This window comes from Phascolarctos cinereus, unplaced genomic scaffold (genome assembly GCF_003287225.1).
Source record: "Phascolarctos cinereus isolate Bilbo 61053 unplaced genomic scaffold, phaCin_HiC Scaffold_726;HRSCAF=1367, whole genome shotgun sequence".
Classification (NCBI taxonomy): domain Eukaryota; kingdom Metazoa; phylum Chordata; class Mammalia; order Diprotodontia; family Phascolarctidae; genus Phascolarctos; species Phascolarctos cinereus.
In genome coordinates, this window is record NW_027556098.1 from 40,146,744 (window position 1) to 40,157,942 (window position 11,199).

Here is an 11,199-nt window from a genome sequence, read left to right on the forward strand (position 1 = left end):
CAAAAGGAGAAGGAGACAGCAAAGAATGAAATGGATACATGGTGTCATGGAAACAAGCAAACATCCACTTGGACAGACTTTGAGAGATAGTGAAGGATAGGAGGGCCTGGCGTGCTATGGTCCATGGCGTCATGAAGAGATAGACATGACTGAATGACTGAACAACAACAAATTAATTCACAAAATGTAGTAATTTTGATAGTGATGTGAAAAAAGGGAAAAAAAGATCTCAGAAATTTAGCAGAAGACAAAGTTGCAGGACATTTTGAAAACTACTGTACTGAACTTGTTATATGCTTTAAAAAAGCTTTGTATAATAGAGATTAAGGGCTTCATATATTTCTTTTTTGTATGAAAATGATTGATGTTTGTCAAGTTATTAATAAAGGTAAAAATTTTTTACTTGAAACTTTACAGTAATAGCCTTGTAACTTTATCAGTAAAGTGACATCTGTGTCATTCAGTGAAGTAAAATGTCACTTGGACTAAAAACATCCTATAAAGGATAAACCCTTATTCTCTAAGTAGTGATATTTCAAGGCTGATCCTGTCTTTCTCTTCTGAGTCTGGGGCCTGGATCTGGCTTCAGGTGCCAATTATTGATGCTGGCCTTACTTGCCAGGAGAAATAACATCATGAAACCAGCCTCCAGGTAAATCAATATTTTTGGCCTTAGCACTGCAGTCCACAGAGATGGGAGGCTTTATTTTGGGTTCCCTCCTCTTCCTGCCCCAACTGGTTTCCTGCTGGGTTGCCAGAGTTGTTGGAGGAGTTTACTTCTGATTCTTTTTGTGGTGGATTTCTTCATTGTTGGATATTTGTGGGGTTAGAGAGCTGGGCTTCTCTACCACCTTTCATGTAACCACCTTATTGGGAAGATTTTCTACACATTTTTGAGGGATACTTGGCCCATGTGTTATGACATAATGACCATGATTCCTCTGCTGAAAATCATTGACCCCAAGATAACATTTTAAAGGTCATTCATTGCTTCCTTGTATCTAAATACAATATGAATGTGTACATTCTTTTGCATTTTATCTTTCTGATAGAATTGCAATATGAATTTTTAAAAATGAATTTTATAGTTTTGCTTATTAGTTCCTTTTTCTTTCTTGCTTTATCTGGTTATTGAATTCTTCCCCCCTCTTTTCCTCTCAGTTAAATAGTCAAATTGAACCCCCCCTTACCTTTCCCTTTTCCTCTTCAGTTTTTGTTCACTAGTTTTTAAGATTATCTTCTGTGCTTTTTGTCTATTCTGTATTTTTATTCTTTGATTCATGGTCATTATATTTATTTAGTCCTTTTTTTGTATTCCTCTTGGAATTCAAAATTTTGAGGTACCATATTAGAATCTCTCTTCTAGACGGTATCAGTTACTGCCTTGTAGAGCTTGCCTCCAGTTCCCTTTTTTCTGATGTGCCTCACTCCTTGAAATACTAATTCCTACAGATGATAGAGAGGACATAATCCATGGTAGGATTCTTCCTAATTCCCTGGCTATTTAGTTCATTATTGACCTATGCCCTCCCCTTGGTCATCTCCCCCCACCCCTTGCCTCAAAATCTCTTCTTTGCATCTGTATCCTTCCACTCTTCTGTGTTCTAGTTGCCCCCTGGACTTCTGATTCTTCTTCTGAGTCGGGATTAGTGATTTCTCTGAGCACCAGATCCCTGTGGATAATACCTATTGTAAGGCTCCCATCTTCCTAAATAAAAGATCTCTTTTCTCCCAAAAAAGCATTCATCAGTGGTACCCTTTCCTACTATTGAAACAGTTTTCCCCTTTCTTTGATCCTTTTTCAATCCCCTCCACCAATTCCCCTTTACCTCTTTACCCATTCTCCTATAGGCTTTCTTCTTCCTGAGAGACAGGAGTTATTTTCCTTTCACTGATAGCTTTCGAATTAAGTTACTTTCCCTTTTATCTTCTTTTCCCCCTCCTCCTTTTTATGTGCTTTTTCATTCTGTAATTCAGTCCCACAAAAAAAAGAAAAAGAAAACATTGATTTACCTGGAAGGTTGAGTTTCATGAGGTTTAAGTCCATATTTCAGGCCTATTTCTCCACAATCACTTCTATTTGACTTCTGCTGTTACCTGTGTCTCCTTTTGTACGTTTAGATTAATGATCTCTGTTGCTATTTTGCTGTTGTTGTTATCCATGGTGTCCTATATCTGTTTACCTTTCCTGTATTTCTGTTTTCTGGGATGACTGAAAAGCAAATAATCTCTTTAGGTCTGATTATCTTTCTGAAAATGTTTCAATGTCTCTTTATTATTGAACATCCATTTTTATTTTTCGTTCATGATTAGGCTCATATTTGTAGGATAGATCACCTTATGTTTCATCTTGAGCTCCAATGATTTCTTTTTTTTTCCCCATTGATTTTCAAAACACATTATTTCATTCTTTCCTGCATTTTCTGGTGGGTGTGGAATAATTTTGTGTTACTCAAATTTCCTTTTTTTTTTAATTTGAAGGTCTTTCTTCAAGTCCCTAGCAGAATATTCTCAATGAAACTGTTAACTTTAACCATGTGTCTTTGAGTTTGCAGCCTCACTTTGTTTTCTGAAGGAAATAGATGGATTCTTTTGATTAGAAATTAGTTTTCTCTGTTGAGGAGATCTGGACAGGTTTTTTGTGTTGTTTCTTGCATTACAGTTTCAGGTTTTTTGACTTTTGTTTTTCTGGAAGTCCTAAAATCCTGAAGTTGTTTTTATAAATTAGGTCTGCTTGACAAATTGCTTGTATGGAGAAGATGCTTTCTTTTCCTGTTATTGTTTTGCTTTTCTTATTCTAGATTTTTCTTTGGTTCTGCCTATTGCATTCACTCTTTTTTAAGCCTTAAATTTTTATATTTTATGTTTATATTACATTTTATATATTCTATATTTTATTTTTTGAATTACATGTAAAAATAATTTTTAACTTTTTTAAAATTTTGAGTTCCAAATTCTTTTTTCCCCTCCCTCCCTGCTCCCTCATTGAGAAATCAAGCAATCTGATATAGATTATACATATGAAGGTCATGCAAAACATATTTACATATTAGCCATGTTGTGAAAGAAAACACTTGCATTCTCAATCAGTTATCCTCTTTTTGTCTCTTTGGCAAGACTTGCCACTGCAGATTAAAGTTTTTCTACTCTGCCACTTATTTCTGATGTGAAGGCCATAAATTCTGCTGTCACAATTCTCTTTTAAACCATTTGGGAATGGCATGCTCTGGTTCTGTGCTCTCTTCAAATTCCACAGCCTCATCAGGTGTTGGATCATTTTCCTTTGTTTTATAGTATTTATTCATGGGTGCCAGAACTCTTCTGCAAAATCTGGAGGCCAAATTTCTTTATGTTATCAATATCTTCCCTATTGGTTTATCTCCTTATGTTCAAAGTCTTTGAGTTTCCTTCCTCCTCTTTGGTAACTTCACTCTTTTTCCCCCCTACTTTCTTCTGTGGTGGTTTTCCTGGGGGCTGCATCTCAAAGCATTTCAAGCTCTTCCAACACTGGACAATTTAAGACTCACCAGTTTTGTGTTACTCAAATTTCCTTTTTTTTTGGCCCCAAGTGACTTCTGGGAGTTTGGATGGGAACGGGGAATCTGACCCCATGTGAATGCTGGTCTTTTCCCATCATGAGTAAGGAGCCACACAGCCTTACTTACTATGTGCCCAGCCCATTTAGATCAGAAAAAAAAAAGCTTTAAAAAGGAAAAGATCACACAAGGCCTACTCAATTCATTTAATAGTGCTGGTGAGGACAGAGAAAAACACAAAATTCCAATTAAAAAACTGGGGTAAAAAATATAATTAAACAGTTGGCACAAAACACAAAGAAGTATAGAAAGAAAATTGTGTCAGACACTGTTCCTTGTAGTAACCTTAGGAGGTTGGTGTTATTATCATGCCCATTTTACAGTTGAGGAAACTGAAGCAGACAAATGTTAAGTGACTTGTCCAGGGTCACATAGCTTAAAATATTAAAGGGAAAGAGAATGCCAGGAAGTAAATACAGAAGAAGAAGAATCCCACAATAATAACAAAGCCTCAGAGAAAAAAAAATTTTGGCCATGAGGACTACAAGGTTTGTTACAAAAATTCAAGTGAAAGTTCAGGAGGAAAAAGAAGAATTGCTAAGAACAGAAAATAGAAAATCGCGTCCAATAAATGGACTCCATTAAAAGTGGAATGGGGCAAATAGAACACAATGACTCCATGAAACAATAAATATTGGAACAAAATCAAAAGATTTGAAAAAGAAGAGAATATTAAATCTACTATAAAGAAAAACTGACCTGGAAAACAATTCAAGGAGAGATAATTTAAGAATCATCAAACTCACTGAAAAGTAAGACCAAAGGAAAAGCCTGCACACAATATTTCAAGAAATCATGAATGAAAACTTCCCAGATCTATTAGAACCAGAGGGTAAAATTAAAGTAGAAAGAATCCATTGATCATCTGTTAGAAGAAAGCCCAAACTGAAAATTCCCAGTAATAGCATAACCAAAATTCAGAACTTCCAAGTCAAAGAAAAACACTATCAAGCAGCCAGAAAGAGATAAAAAACTAACACATTTCAGTCAGAATTACATAAGATTTGGCAACAATTATTTTAAGGGAGGGAAAAATGTTGAAACAAGATACTCCTAAAGAGAAACAATAAAGGCTTAAAATTAAGAATAACATCCTGAAAAAATGAGTATAATCCTAAAAGGGGTAAATGGTCAAGAATAGAGGACTTTCAAACATTCTGGTGAAAAGATCCGAGCTGAATGGATTTTTGAAATGCAAACACAGAAGACAGAAAAAATCTAGAAAGGTTACCAATTGGAAAGGACTAAATGGTGATGAATTGCTGACATTCTAGTAGGAGAAGAGACAAGTGTCCTTCCAGAACCCTAATTTCTTCAAGGTTCTAAGAGGGAAGTATGTGAGACAAACATAGGAATTATGTATTTGCTCAGTTTGGTTGGTTTTCAGAGTAAATGAAAAGGAAGGAGAAACAAATATACTAGGGAATAAGTGAGAAATAAGAAGGAAGAACTTAATTTCCAAAAAATGGGGTGCACAAGAAGAATAGTAAATAAATATAGAGGATCTAGGTATAAATATATTGTCAAAGAAAATATTCTGGTCCTGATGGATTCACAGGATAATTCAATCAAACTTGTAAAGAAAAATGAGCATCAATACTTCACAAATTATTTTCAAAAATTGAGAAAGCATCTCACCAGAATCCTTTTATGAGACAAATGTAGTCCTAATGCTTAAAACAGGGAAAAATAAAACACAGAAGGAAAACTACAGAGTAATATCATTAATGAATATTGACTCAAATGTTTAGCAAAATCCCATCAAACAGACTATGGTGACTTATCCAAGAAATCAATCATTATGACTAAGTGGGATTTATAACAGAGATGCAAGGGTAGTTCAATGTTAGGGGAAAAAAATGATCATATTAAAAATCAAAGCATATAAAGCCACATGATCATCTCAATAGATGTAAAAAAAAGCCTTGGACAAAGGGTAACATTCTTTCATGTTAAACAAATTCACAAAACAGTCATAGAGGGACCATTTTTAATATTATAAAAAGAATCCATCTAAAACCAAGAGCAAGCATCATAATCAATGGGAATGCAGTTGTTCAGTTGTTTTTCAGTCATGTCGGACTCTTCCTGACCCCATTTGGGGTTTTCTTGGCAAGGATACTGGAGTGGTTTGCCATTTCCTTCTCCAGCTCATTTTACAGATGAGGAAATTGAGGCAGAGTTAAGTTACTTGCTCAGTGTGACACAGCCAGTAAGTGTCTGAGGCCAGGTTTGAACTCAAGGAGATGAATCTTTCTAACTCCAGGCCTGACACTCTATGTACTGTGCCCTTTCTCATTAAATATGAGAGTGAAGCAAGGATAACCAGTCTCTCCACTGTTATTTGATATAGCTTTTGACATGCTAGCAACAGCAAAAAGACAAGAGAAAGAAACTAAAGGCATAAAGACAGAGTACATAAAACTTTCTCTTTTGCTGATGATATGTTGGTATGCCTGGAAAATTCTAGGGAGTCAGTAAAGACACTCAGACAATTAATGGCTCCAGGAAGGTTGCAGGCTATAAAATAGACCCTCAGAAATCTGTAGTATTTCTATATAATTGTAACAGAACCTAAGAAGCAAAAACAGAAAGGGAAATTCCATTCCTGTTGTAGTTACAAAATACATAAAATATTTGGGGATACCAAAGTACACAAAATATTTGTTTAGATTCAATTACAAAGTATTCCTTAAAGTAATTTAAAAAAAAATCTGAAAGAATATTCAGTGCTCATGGCTAGGCTATGTCATTATTATAAAAATGGCGATCCTTCCAAAGTTAATTTACACTTTTGATGCTATACAAACCAAATTACCAAGTGAATAATTTATAAAACTTGACAAAATAATAACAAAATTCATTTGAAAAATATAATATCTAGGCTATCAAGGGAAAATGATGAAAAGAATAGATGAAGGGGAAATAGCACTCCCAAACATCAAATATATTATAAAGCAGTGGACATCAAAAACATCTGGTATTAGAGGATTCTGGGAAGATGGCAATGTAGGTCAGAAAATAGCAGGCTCTCCAAATTTTCTCCAGAACAAGAGAGAACATCACATCGAAGTGAATGGAGAGGCAGAGATAAATAAATGATGGGATAAAGCAGTTGTCCTTCTAAGACAATTTGAGAGGACTTCCAGAAAGGACCTGGAGGTTTGGCCTGTTGAAGAGTGAACACCTCCAGGCAAACTCCATTCAATCAACAAATAAGCCCTGGAGGCTGTAGAAACTTTTACCTTATGGACAGTGTTGGGGTTGAACAGCTGAGTAGGGGAAGATTAAAGGATCCTCCTTTGTCTCTGGATACCAGGCCTAGCTGTGCTGACCAGAGGTGAACCAGGTTGTGGCTGTGGGAAAGAAGTGAATATATACCAGTGAGAGGGGCAGGGACCCTGCAGGCTATGCACCTTTGCAGAAGAGTCCCTGGTTTTGGTTCCAGAATAGAGGAGCGAGATGAAGTTTGCAACTGCAGGAGGGACTTCAGGGAGCAAGAACCTTTGAGGGAGAGCATGGCTGTGGGCCTAGCCATGTCTGAGGGGAGCAAGGAGAGGAATGCCTGAGGTTGATACCCTGGACAAAGCTCAGAAAATAACAGTAAGAAGGACCTGGGGCCTGGGGCCCCTCCCAACACCTTGGGACTAGAATCTGACTACAATAATAAACTGTTAAGAATAAAATAAAACAATAGAAAAAGGAGTAAACAGAGGAGAAAGAAACCAACATTAGACAGCTACTGTGAGGACAGAGAATTCATATTCATATTCTGAGGAAGAAAGTGAAACCATAAAAGCCACTCCTACTTTAAAGAGAAATGTCAAATATCACAAGCCCCAAAAGAATTCTTGGGAGAACTTTAAAAGGACTTCAAAAATCAAATAGATGCCCCCTCCCCCCAAAAAATGGCACAGTGGATAGAGAAGTTGTTCTGGAGTCAAGAGGATCTGAATTCAAATCCAGCCTCAGACATTTGATCACTTGATACTTACTAGCTGTGTGACTCTGGGCAAATCATTTAACCCCAACTGCCTTGCCAAAAACAAAAAACAAAAAAACCCAACCAAAAGAAAAAAACAAATAGATGGAGGAAAAATTAGGGGAAAAAAGTAAGAGCAATTCAAGAAAATCAAGAAAATTATGAAAAGAAAGTCAACCAACTGGAAAAAGAGATCCAGAAGTTTAAGGAAGAAACTAACTCCTTGCAAACTTGAATTGGGCTAGGGGAAGCTAATGACATTATAAGACACCAAGAAATAATAAAATAAAATCAAAAGAATGAAAAAATAGAAGAGGATGTGAAATATCTCATTAGAAAAACAACTGATCTGCAGAACAGATCAAGGACAGACAACATTACAATTGTTGTACTACCTGAATGTTACAGTAAAAAAAAAAAATCTTGATACAGTATTACAAAAAATTATTAAGGAAAAGTACCCTAAAGTTCTAGAACAAGAGGATGAAGTAGAAATAGAAAAAAAATCACCACCTGAAAGAGATCCCAGGATGAAAACTTAGAGGAATATCATAGCCAAGTTTCAAAGCTCCTAAGTTAAGGAAAAAATGCTACAAACAAGGAAAAAAATTTTTTTTAAATACTGTGAAGCTATTAGCAGAATAACACAAGACCTAGAAGCTTCTACATTAAAAGACTGTAGGGCTTAGAATATTACATTTCAAAAAGCAAAAAAGCTGGATTTGCAGACAAAAATAACTTAGCCAGCAAAGCTGAATACAATCTTGAATGGAAAAAAAAAAGGATATTGAATGAACTGGAAGACTTTAAGGTATTTGTGACAAAAAGACCAAACTCAATAAAAAAATTTGACATATAAGATCCAGGAGAAATAAGGTAAACATTAAAGACTGATTGTAAGGTACCTAATAAGGTCAAACTCTTTACTTCTTACATGTGAAAATGTTATCAGTACTCTTAAGATTGTCATCATTACTTGGGTAATTTGAAAGAATGGCTTGGGCTGAGCTGAGTATGATGGGGGTTATTCTAAAAAAATAAATTGGGTAGGGCAATTATCTTGGAAGAACTGATGCAGAGGAAGCAAGGAAGAGTGAAGGGCTAGTAGGGCTAGAACCTTACTCTTTTTGGAACTAGGTTAAAGAGGGGAGAACATATATATCTAGAAGGCTATAATAGTCTTCTAAATTTACAAAGAAATAAGAGGGTGAGGAAACCAGGGATAAGGGAAGGACTTACGAAGGGTGGGAGGAGAGGATAAGGGAGGGACTCAGAGTAGTGCAGGCAGATTAGGAGGCAAGCAATGGTTAGAAGTAATTTAGAGATTTGAGGAGAGAGAGTAAATAGGGCAAGAAGGACATATAGTAAGGAAAAATTGCATGGAAGGAAATATACAACTAGTAATTATACCTTTGAATGTGAATGGGATTAACTCACCCATAAAATGGAAATGGCAGAATGGATTACAACTCAAAGTCCAAAATATTGTTAATAATATTGTTAACAAGAAACAATTAAAAATGAGAGATGCACAAAGTTAAAATAAAGGGGGGAATAGAATTTATTATGCTTCTGCCAATGTAAAAAAAAAGCAGGGGTAGCAATCATGATCTCAGATGAAGTTAAAGCTAAAATAGATTTAATTAAAAGCAATAAACAGGGAAACTATGCTGTGTCAGTAACATTATTCAATGTTGTTTCAAAAATGCTAGCAATAGCAATAAGAGAAAAAGAAATTGAAGGCATAAGAATGGGAAATGAGATAATAAACTTCTCTTTTTGCAGATAATATGATGATATATTTTGAAAATCCTAAAGATTCAACTAAAATGTTAGTTCAAACAATAATTTTAGCACAGTAGGATAATATAAAATAAACCCACATAAATCATCAGTATTTCCATATATCATGAACAAAATTCTGTAAGAAGAGATATGAAGAGATTCCCTATTTAAAATAACTGTTGACATTATAAAATACCTGAGAGTATATCTGCTAAAACAGACCTAGGAACTACGTGAACTTAATTATGAAAGACTTATTATACAAATAGTCAGATTTCAATAATTGGAGAAGTATTAATTATTCATAGGTAGATAAAGCCAATATAATAAAAATGACAAATTTACCTAATTTATTATTCAATGTCATCCCAACTAAATTACCAAAAATTATTTTATTGAGTTAAAAAAATAACAATTCATTTGGAAAAATAAAAGGTCAAGAACTTCAAAAAATCTAATAAAAAATGTAAAGAAGAGGTTTAGCAGTACCAGATCTTAAACTATATTATAAGGAAGTAATTATTAAAAACTATTTGGTAATGGCTAAGAAATAAAAAGATATATTAGTGGAACAGAGTAGACATACAATATATAGTAGTAAATAATTATAGTAACCCTGTGTTGGCCAAATGTAAAGGTTTAAGTTTTGGGGATAAGAATTCATTATTTGGTAAAGAAATTATTGGGAGAGCTTAAAAAAAATCTGTCAGAAATTGGCATAAAACAATATATTAAACCATGTGCCAAGATAAGGTCAAAATGGATACATGAAGGAGATATCACAGGAAAACTGGAAGAAGATGAACATATTACCTATTAGACTCATGGATAGGAGAATAATTTATGTATAAACAAGAGATAGAGAGTATTGTGAGGTATAAAATGTTTAATTTTTGATAGATTAAATTAAAAAGGTTTTATACAAATAAAATCAATGTACCCAAGATTAGAAAGAAGGGAGAAAATTCAGAAAATTTCTTTTTAGATAGTCTCTCAAACAAAGGTCTCATTTCTCAAATATATAGAGAACTTTGTTAAATTTATAAGAATGTGAGTCATTCCCCAATTGAATGGTCAAAGGATATGAACAGGTAGTTTTTTAGTGAAGAAATTAAATATACATATGCACATATTTGTGTATAAATATATATATGTATGTGTATATATATATGTGTGTGTCTGTGTGTGTATACACACATGTATATGAAAAAATACTCTAAATCCTTATTGATTAAAGAAATGCAAATTAAAACAACTTTGAGATATGACCTTAAACCTATAAGATTGACTAAAATGTTAGATGCCTTCAATAGGGGAATGATTAAACCAGTTGTGATATGTGATTGTGATGGAATGCTACAGTTATAAGAAATGATGAGCTGGTTGAGTTTAGAAAAACATGTAAAGACTTCCATGAAATAATGAAATGTGAAATGAGCAGTACCAAATGAACCTTGTGCATAGTAACAGAAATTTTGTCATAAGAACAACTTTAAATGACTAATTCATCTTGAGTATCATACTCAAACCAACTATAAAGGACCTACGAAGGAAGATGCTATCTACGTCCAGAGAAAGAACCTATAAATAGACATATATATGTGGTATGATTTTACACACATACATATGTATGTATTTGTGTTTGATTGTACCCTTTTCTAGAATACAGAGGGAGCAAAAAAAAGTACACAGCAAAGAACAAAGGAAAACTTAGAAGCAAAGAAAAACTGGGTAGGTGAAAGCATGTGTAATACTTACTACAAGTTTAAAAAAGATGGATAGTGTGAAATGGAAATTCATGGTTATATAATGAATTCTCTCTTTATGTTTTGCTGT